We start from the raw sequence: 9,758 nt of genomic DNA, 5'->3' as shown, positions 1-9,758 counted from the left end.
CAGGCCGTGAGGGGAGGGCAGTTGGGGGCAACCAGGCCAGCAGGGGAGGGCAGGTAGGGGCATTCGAGCTGGCAGGGGAGAGGTTAGGGGGTGATCAGGCTGGTAGGCAAAAACGGTTAGAGGCAATCAGGCAGGCAGGCAAGCGAGCAGTAGGGAACCAGCAGTCCTGGATTGTGAGAGGGATGTCCGACTGCCCGTTTAGGCCCAATCCCACCGGGATCCCTCGAGGTCCCAGATTGGAGAGGGTGCAGGCTGGGCTGAGGGACACACACACCCCATACACAATTTTCATGTACTGAGCCTCTAGTATGTATATAAAAACATTTTGGTGTATGCCTTAAATATACACAATTTTTATTTGTCAATTATACCTCAATAAAGGTGGAGAAAAAAAGATTTTTTTTAAAAAAAACTGGGGAATAGGGGAGGCTAGGGGACTGTCTAGGGCGGGGAAAAAAATGGACACATATGTAATACCCTTTGTAATAAAAAATAAAATTTGAAAAAAAAAAACAGTCCACTTTAGAAGGAAATAAAGAAGAAGAAAATATAAGGGAATGTGCAGAAATTAAGAGAAAAGCTACCAAAATTGAAATAATTCAGTAAGTGAGACCAATAATAAACTCCAACATATAAGCAGTCAAAATCATCCACTCGATTTTACCAGGGCTTTAAAAATACCTGTCTGTTAAACAAATTGATGATTTCAAGCTACGCAAACAACACTGAACTAGTTTTGCGTTCAGGACAGCTACATAATATTTCCAAATCAATCTAATTTTTTCTATTTAAAATCACTATCACCTCTAAAGTAAAAACAAAAGGAAGCCCTGGCTGGTGTTGCTCAGTTCGGAGCACTGTCCCATGCGTAAACTGCAATAAAACATTTAAAAAGAAAACAAAATGGGGAAGCATTAACCTACCTATTATTTTTTATGATTCATTTACATTGTGTAAGCCTTTACAATGAAAACTGATCTTACTCTTTAACCTTTCAAAATACTGAGTGCCTAATCTCTTTCATCAGACAACTGTCATTATATAAACAGAAGACTAAGATTCCAGATGGAACAGCTGGAGTAGACAAGTGTATGTTTTAAAACATAATTGTTCTTTTCATTTGATCATTCCCAAAAGATTAGGAGTCAATACTTAAGACATATTAGTAAGGTCAAAAAAAGAACAAGTCATTAAAATTAAGGAAAAGCAATGTGCTTTGCTGGCCATTTTTATGGCTCTTGATAATCACTGCCTTTCTTTAAAAAAATAGTTGTCTTTGTGATAATAATACATATACTTCATATTCTATAGCATTGAAGAGTTGACATATACATGAATTTCACAACAATCCTGCCACATAAATAGGGTAGTAGCCTCCTTTTAATATTAAGGAAGCTAACATTCAGACTTACCCACGCTCATACAGCCAATTCAGGCTAGAGTCCATAGCTAACAATAGCCTCAAAGGGATTAACTTAATAGGGTAATGTTTGCAAAACTCATAAAACAAAACCAGCCAAAGGTGGGAGTAGGGTAGAAAAAAATGCTTGAAAATAATGGTCCTTGCAATAAACACAGGTGGAGACAAGTTCTTCAGAAATGAGAAATAGTCCTCCAGTTACTAGGTTCTTTTCCACGAGGGGTGAGCATCTGCTGCCATGTCAATGATAGACTGGAGTTAAAAAACACATTTTTAAAATATGGATGAAGCTTTTTCTTGCCTCAGACAAAGCCATTCTAATTGCTGGAAAGTAAAGGGAAGCAGGATTAGTCTATTTGACATTAAAATATGTCAGCTAGCCCTAACCAGTTTGGCTCAGTGGATAGAGCATCCGCCTGCGATCTCAAGGGTCCCAGGTTTGATTCCGGCCAAGGGCATGTACCTTGGTTGTGGGCACATAGCCAGTAGGGAGTGTGTAGGAGGCAGCTGATCAATGTTTCTCTCTCGTCGATGTTTCTAACTTTCTATCCCTCCCCCTTCCTCTCGGTAAAAAATCAATAAAATATATTGAAAAAAAATGTGTCAGCTACTTTTCAACCACATTATTGTGCAGTGTGTATCTTAGATTGTAAGAAGACTGATAGTTAGAATGCTTCTTTCCGCCATCAAAACAATCATCTAATTCAAGCTTGTCAGGTAAATCATAGACTGTAATGCTATGGCTTTCTTCATAAGGAAAAATCCACCTTACAATTTTAGCTCTAAGACAAAATAGTGCCCCAACCCACTGATGAAAAAACATTAAATACCAATGAAAACTAAAAAAAAAACCAACTCAATATTTAACCATTAAGTAAAGAAAGTTGGAAAAGCACTTAGTTTACATTTGCTATAACTGATTAAGAACAAGTATAAAATAAACAATAAAAGTTTGGTGAGGCTGAAAATGACAACTCAGTTTGAGCAAACTTTTCAAGAACATCATTCATTTTATTTTTAAACTAGAATCCCAGTGCATGAAATTCATGCATTGGAGGGGGGGGCTCCTTCAGCATGGCCTGTGCCCTCTCTCAGTCTGGGACCCCTTGCTCCTTACCACCCGCCTGTTCACTGCTCCTTACCTCTCAGTTCGCTGCTCTTTAGCACTGCTGTGGAGGTGGGAGAGGTTCCCACCACTGCCTCTGCGCTCACCAGCCGTGAGCCTAGCATATGGCTGAGCAGCGCTCCTCCTGTGGGAGCTCATTGACCACCATGGGGTAGCTCCGGCATTAAGCGTCTTCCCCTTGGTGGTCAGTGTGCATCACAGTGATCAGTCATTCCACTGGTCATTCTGCCATTCGTTGATTTGCATACTAGGCTTTTATTATATAAGATTACCAAAACGACAATAATGCTAATTACCCTATCACACATTAAAATGTCCTTAAAAGTATTAAATATTTTAAAAGTCTTATATTGATGTCAGAATAGACAGATCCTTGCAACAAAATAGAAAGTCCAAGAAACAGACATATGTGTATATATAAGAGGTTAGTATACACAGACAATAGCATAGTGATTACCAGAGGGAAAAGGGGTAAGGGGGGGTAAAAGAGGGTATAGGGAAAAGGAATGGTGATGGAAGGAGACGATTTGGGGTGGTGAATACTAAATGCAATATACAGATGATGTATTATAGAATTGTACACCTGAAACCTATATAAATAATTTTATGAACCAATGTCAACCCAATAAATTGAATTTTAAAAAATAAATAAAAATAATTTTTTAAATGTTAAATAGTATAGTATATATAATAAGAGCAGTATTTCCAATCAGTGGAGAAATCAACTAGTCATGTTGGCATAATGGCTAACCATTCCTTTTTCCTGTGAAGAAAACTATTGAGTGTGGAACAGCTTAGTATGTTCTAACCATTTGAAGTAATTTTTTACAGATTCCCATCTTACGCCAAAATTAATTCCAGCTGAGTAAAAGACTGAAATGTAAAAGGAAATAGAAACACCAATCAGAAAGGATATATGCATCCCTATGTTCATAGTGGCACAATTCATCATAGCTAAGATTTGGAAACAGCATAAGTGCCCATCAGCAGATGAGTGGATTAAAAAACTGTGGTACATCTACACAATGGAATGCTACGCTGCAGTAAAAAGAGAAGGAATTCTTACCATCTGCATTAGAACTGGAGAGCATTATGCTAAGTGAAATAAGCCAGTCAGAGAAACATAAATATCACATGATCTCATTCATTTATGGAATATAATGAACAACATAAACTGATGAACAGATCCAGAGACAGAGAAGCATCGATCAGACTGTCAAACCTCAGAGGGAAGGTAGGGGAGGGTGGGGGTAAGAGGGAGAGATCAACCAAAGGACTTGTATGCATGCATATAAGCCTAGCCATAGGATACAGACAACAGGGGGGTGAGAGCATGAGTGAGGGGTTGCGGGGGCAATGGGAGGATAAGGACACATATGTAATACCTTAATCAATAAGGAAATTTTTAAAAAGAAAATCATTAATAATCAATTGCAGCAAATAAAAGAAAATGCTACAAAGATATAAAACTGAACATTAATTAACAAGAGTAACAACAAAACTTGGGGTGGGGAAGGCCCTTCTAAGAAGAAACCATAAAGGAAAAGATTTTACAATTTTATATAAAATTTTAAAATTTCATGTGACAAAATACACCATGAAACAAACAACAAAAACATATATGAATGGAGTTTCTTTGGGGAGTGATGAAATGTTCTGGAATTAGAGAGTGGTAACGGTTGTACAAATCTGTGAATGTAATAAAACCATTGAATTACACACTTCAAGAGGGTGAATCTTAGGATATCTAAATTATATCTCAAAAAACCCATATAGCAATATATATCTCAGGCAATTGACAAAATAAGAGATTCAAAATACCAATAAATACATGAAATTTACATTTACATTGTTTTACTGTTTTCCTTTCCTTTTTTTTCTTTTTATTGAATTTATTGGGATGAAACTGGTTAACAAAATTATACAGTTTTCAGGCACACAATTCCACCACACATCATCTGTATACTACTGTGTGTTCACCCCCCTCCCCCAAGTCAAGTCTCTTTCCATCACCATTTATCCCCCCTATAAACTCCTACACCTTCCCCTGCCCCATTCTCCCCCTGGCAATCACCACACTATTATCCATGTCCATAAGTTTTTTCTTTTTCTTTTTTGCTCAATCCCTCTACCCTCCCATCCAGCTCCGCAATACCCAACCCCATATAGCTGTCAGCCTGCTCTTTATGATTCTATCTCTGTTTTGCTCATCAGGGCATTCTTCCCATTAGAATCTACATATAAGTGAAATTATATGGTACTTGTCTTAAAAATTATAAATTAGGCCCTGGCCAGGTAGCTCAGTTGGTTAGAGTGTCCCCTTAATACACCAAGGTTGCAGGTTTGAGACCCGGTCAGGGCATATACCAGTATCAACAAATAGAATAACAAATCAATGTTTCCCCTCCTCTCCCCTCCCCCCCCTCCTCTGCTCTCTTACCCTTTCCTCTCCTCTCCTCTCCTCCTCTCTCTCTTCATCCCTCTCCATCCCTCCTCCCTTCCTCTCTCTCCCTCCCTCCTTCTCTTTAAAATCAATTATAAATTAAAACAACTAAGATAAAACATTTACCCTCTAATGTATTAGTAAGATGTGCCTATTACTGTGTAGCTTAAAACAGAACAACATAAAAAACAATCTAAACTTCTATAGTAGGTCATTACTGCACCCACTACTGAAGCCAAAGTGGGAGTGGGGGATATTTCCTTACCTTTCATCATTGAAGCTGAGATGCTGCTAAATGATTCTAGACTGGGTTGGGCAGATGCTTCTACCCAGAGTTTTGAATCCTGATAAAGTAACACAGTTGATAGTTACAGAGAAGTTTGGGCAGTTACAGCAGCAAAATCAAGATGCCAGCTGTAGTGGTGGCAAAAGTACTGAGAAAGCCAGTGCCACTGGAGAGTTCCTCACCAGACTGTTCCTACGATGTGACCTTGTCCTATTTTAGCCTCACTGGATTCCTGCCCATTTTCCAACACTGGCTGACCATCTTCCCTGTTGACTCTATAAGCAATCTTAATAGCCTACCAATAAATTCATTGTCTGGTTAAGTGAATCAGAACAGTTTTACAATGTTTGCAAGCAAGAACATGGCCTAATATACACTGAGTGGCCAGATTATTATGACCACCTGATGTTTGTAGGCAAATTGGCTGGCTATAATTTCGCGCTGAAGTTGCTAGAGGGCCAGACCATTATAAATAGGGAAGCAGGTTGTTTACCACGACAGAAGTGATTTTTTTTCTGAAGATATGGGTAAACAACGTGATTTAACAGCCTTTGAACGTGGGATATATATACACACACTGAGTAGCCAGATTATTATGACCACCTGACGTTTGTAGGCAAATTAGCCATACACTGCATCTTATGGGATATGGAAACCGAAGGCCTGTTCGAACACCTTTGCGGTCTGCAGTTACCAAGATAAAACATCTCCAATTCGCACAGGCACACAAGGATTGGACAGTCGAGCATTCGAAAAAAGTCATGTGGTCCGATGAATCACGTTTCCAGTTGCATCATGCAGGTAGCAGAGTGAGAAGCACCAGATCTCAATCCAATGGAGCATTTGTGGGATGAAGTTAAAAGAGCCATGAGGCAGCTGGTTCCACAACCATCAAATCTCACAGAACGGGACAGTGCTATTCATCAGGCCTGGTGTCAGGTTCCTCGCATCACCTTTCAACATCTCGTGGAGTCAATGCCAAGAAGAATCACCGCAGTACTGAAGGCAAAAGGTGGCCCAACGAAGTACTGATGGGGTGGTCATAAGAATCTGCCACTCACGTTCAAATATATCCCACATTCAAAGGCTGTTAAATCGCATTGTTTACCCATATCTTCAGAAAAAAATCACTTCTATTGTCGTGGTAAACAACCTGCTTCCCTATTTATAATGGTCTGGCCCTCTAGCAACTTCAGTGTGCAATTATAGCTAATTTGCCTACAAACGTCAGGTGGTCATAATAATCTGGCCACTCAGTGTATGTATACCATGTGGCCATTAAAAACAATGATATAGATCTCTATTTACAGACAGGAAAAATGTTCAGGATACATTAAGTAAGAAAAAGCAAACTTTCACTCTGCAAAAAGTTCTCTTAACCAACCTTCAATGGATTAACTGATGGTCTCCATTCAATCATTAAAATATTCAGATGTCCACAGCATGTTTATATGAACTCCTTGTCCCACATTTAGTTCATCTGTGTTGGCTTATGCCCACTGAACTTCTTGTGATCAAGTGATCAAAGGCTAATATGCTAAGTGTCCAACCGTCTGACCGGTCGCTATGATGTGCACTGACCACTAGGGGGCAGACATTCAATGCAGGAGCTGCCAAGCTGCAGTGACTTGGCAGCAGTGGTTCTCAGGTGATGTGACCAGAAACCAGAGAGGAGGGAGCTCAATTCCTCACGGGGCCGCACAATTCCACATTCAGCTGTAGGTTCTGTTGCTGCTGGGGCACTGTTGGCCTGAATCTGGTTTGCTGCACATCTGCATTTGCGTTCCACACCCTATATGACAGCAACTTTGTGGAGTGCCCTCTCATACTCCGGGACCCCTCAGGGGATGGAGAGCCAGTTTCAACCCAATCGCTGCAGGCCAGACCAAGGGACCCCATCTGCCAGAGGGACCCTGCTCACTCCAAAGATGCTGGGGAGGGACTGCAGGAGGTTGGCTCCAAGGCGGGTCTGGCCCATTTCACTCAGTCCCTCCCCACCAATCACCTTTTAATTAATTTCCTTTCAATGTGCACGAATCCGTGTACCGGGGCACTAGTATGAGTACAAAAAGGAGCTATTCTTTCTATGAAAATAAAAGTAAATGCTTTTAGAAACACTCAATAAAGGTGAGCAATAAACTGCTAAAATAGCTGTGCATGAAACAACTTAAAGAGATTGGGGGGAAATCATAAATATCTAAAAGAATTCTATTCTCTGCTTACATGAAACTCAACTAGAAACTAGAAATCTGGAATGAAGCGATACAAATGTGGTTTATGCAAGAACGAAAAAGGCTTCCAGAGGACCCATATGCAAAGAAAGAGCTTTGGCCCTACATATAAGTATTAGAGAATGAATAAAAATAAGTTCTAGATTTTTTTAAAAATGAATAAGCTATATATACATAGTTTTTATGGTTTCCTTCAATTAGCCAACCACTGGATGGTTAGGAAAGTTTCTACCATGGTTTCATTTTCTATGAGGGAAAAGTCTGAAATATATCATAGAACAGGGGTGGGCAAACTTTCTGACTCCAGGGCCACAATGGGTTCTTAAACTGGACCGGAGGGCCGGAACAAAAGCATGGATGGAGTGTTTGTGTGAACTAATATAAATTCAAAGTAAACATCATTAACATAAAGGGGTACGGTCTTTTTTTTTTTTTTTTTTAGTTTTATTCATTTCAAATGGGCCGGATCCGGCCAGTGGGCCATAGTTTGCCCACAGCTGTCATAGAACGAAGAAGGGGGGGAAATCTGATTCCATTTTGTTTTCAAAGGGCCCTACTAATTTTACATTTTCAGCCTTGACTAAAAACTGTCATAAGTCAACTTTTTCTTTTTTTTTTTTTTAATCCTCACCCTAGGGTATGTTTTTACTGATTTTAGAGGGAGGGAGGGAGGGAAGGAGGGGAAAAAATCAATGTGAGAAACATGGATGCATTGCCTACAATATGCACCCTGACTGGAGATTGAACCTGCAACCTAGACATGTGCCCTGACAAGGAATCAAACCCATGACCCTCTGGTGTGTGGAACAATGCTCCAACTGAGCCACACCAGCAAGGGCAAGCCAACTTTCATAAACAGTCAAATAATAAGGTAGGATTGAGAATGGATCCCTAACAAAGATATCTCTGAAATCTAGATTTTGAAAAATCTTTTTCCCATCATTGGATTTCCCATGTTTGTCCTATAAAGAAATGAAATGCAATGGCCTATTATAATGGCTATGTTCAATATGTTACGCTGTTATTTTTTTAAGTAGTTGTCATTCAGAACCTCAGTGTAAGTCAGAGGTGATTATTCTCACTTTTATATTTCATTTATTCTTTCTCTAAACATATTTATGTGCTATAGCAAAATTACTTTTTCCTGAGAAAGGCAGACAGTTTTTAAAAGTTTTCCTTTGTTGTGGTAAAATACACATAACATAAAATTTACCATTCTAACCATTTTTAAGTGTAAAGTTTAGTGGCATTAAGTACATTCACATTGTTACACAACCATCACCACCATCCATTCCCAGAACTTGCTCATCCTCCTAAACTATACCCATTAAACATGAACTCCCCATTCTCCCTCCCCCCAGCCCCAGTGTAACCACCATTCTACTTTCTGTCTCTATAAATTTAACTATTCTGGGTATCTCACTTAAGTAGAATCATACAATATTTGTCTTTTTATTTGGTCTGGTTTCTTTAACTTAGTGTAATATCATGTTTTATCACATTTCAGAACTTCATTCCTTTTAAAGGCTAAAATATATTACCTTAATATATAATAATATTTTGTTTACTTATTAATCTGTTGATGGGCATGTGAGTTGTTTCTACCTTCTGGCTATCATAAATAATGATACTATGCAAACTGTTATACAAATATCTGTTCAAGTCCCTGCTTTCAATTCTTTAGGGTATGTACTCAGAATTGCTGGATCATGTGGTAATTCTATGTTTAATTTTTCTAGGAACTACTATGCTGTCTTCCATAGCAACTGCACCATTTTACATTTTACAAGGGTTCCACTTTATCTACATCCTTGCCAAACTTATTATTTTCTAGGTATGTGTTTTCTTTTTAAATAATACCTATCCTAATGAGTGTGAACTGGTACCACATTTCTTTTTACATTTCAGAAATGTCAAGGAAGAACTGGGGAATCAAAACTAAAATATGTATGGGACACAATGAAAGCAGTCCTAAGAGGGAAGTTTATAGCTCTACAGGCCTATCTCAAAAAACAAGAAAAAATGGTAGTAAATCATCTAACTCTACAACTCAAAGATTTAGAAAGAGAGCAACAAGAAAACCCCAGAGTGAGCAGAAGGAAGGAGATAATAAAGATTAGAGCAGAAATAAATGACATAGAGACCAAAAAAACAATACAGAAAATCAATGAAACCAAGAGCTGGTTCTTTGAAAGGATAAACAAGATTGATAAACCCCTAGCCAGACTCACCAAGAAGCAAAGAGAGAGGAC

The 9,758-nt window shown here is 38.9% G+C and overlaps 1 protein-coding gene across 2 annotated transcripts in view; it reads right to left on the bottom strand.

The window, feature by feature from the left end:
- The window catches only part of ATP7A (ATPase, Cu++ transporting, alpha polypeptide), a 160,385-nt gene that overhangs the window by 101,117 nt on the left and 49,510 nt on the right, over positions 1 to 9,758 (bottom strand). Inside the window, exon 1 of one of the 2 annotated variants that reach the window (XM_015557703.1) lies at positions 5,678 to 5,682. The exons of the other annotated variant lie outside the window; for it this stretch is intronic. The gene's annotated coding sequence lies outside the window, so the exon portion shown is untranslated. Of the gene's footprint in view, positions 1 to 5,677; positions 5,683 to 9,758 lie in introns of those variants that run through there. 2 annotated transcript variants of the gene reach the window in all.

This window comes from Myotis davidii, unplaced genomic scaffold (assembly GCF_000327345.1).
Source record: "Myotis davidii unplaced genomic scaffold, ASM32734v1 scaffold1493, whole genome shotgun sequence".
Classification (NCBI taxonomy): Eukaryota; Metazoa; Chordata; class Mammalia; order Chiroptera; family Vespertilionidae; genus Myotis; species Myotis davidii.
The sequence above is the reverse complement of the archived record's forward strand: the minus strand, read 5'-3'. Positions and strand labels throughout refer to the sequence as shown.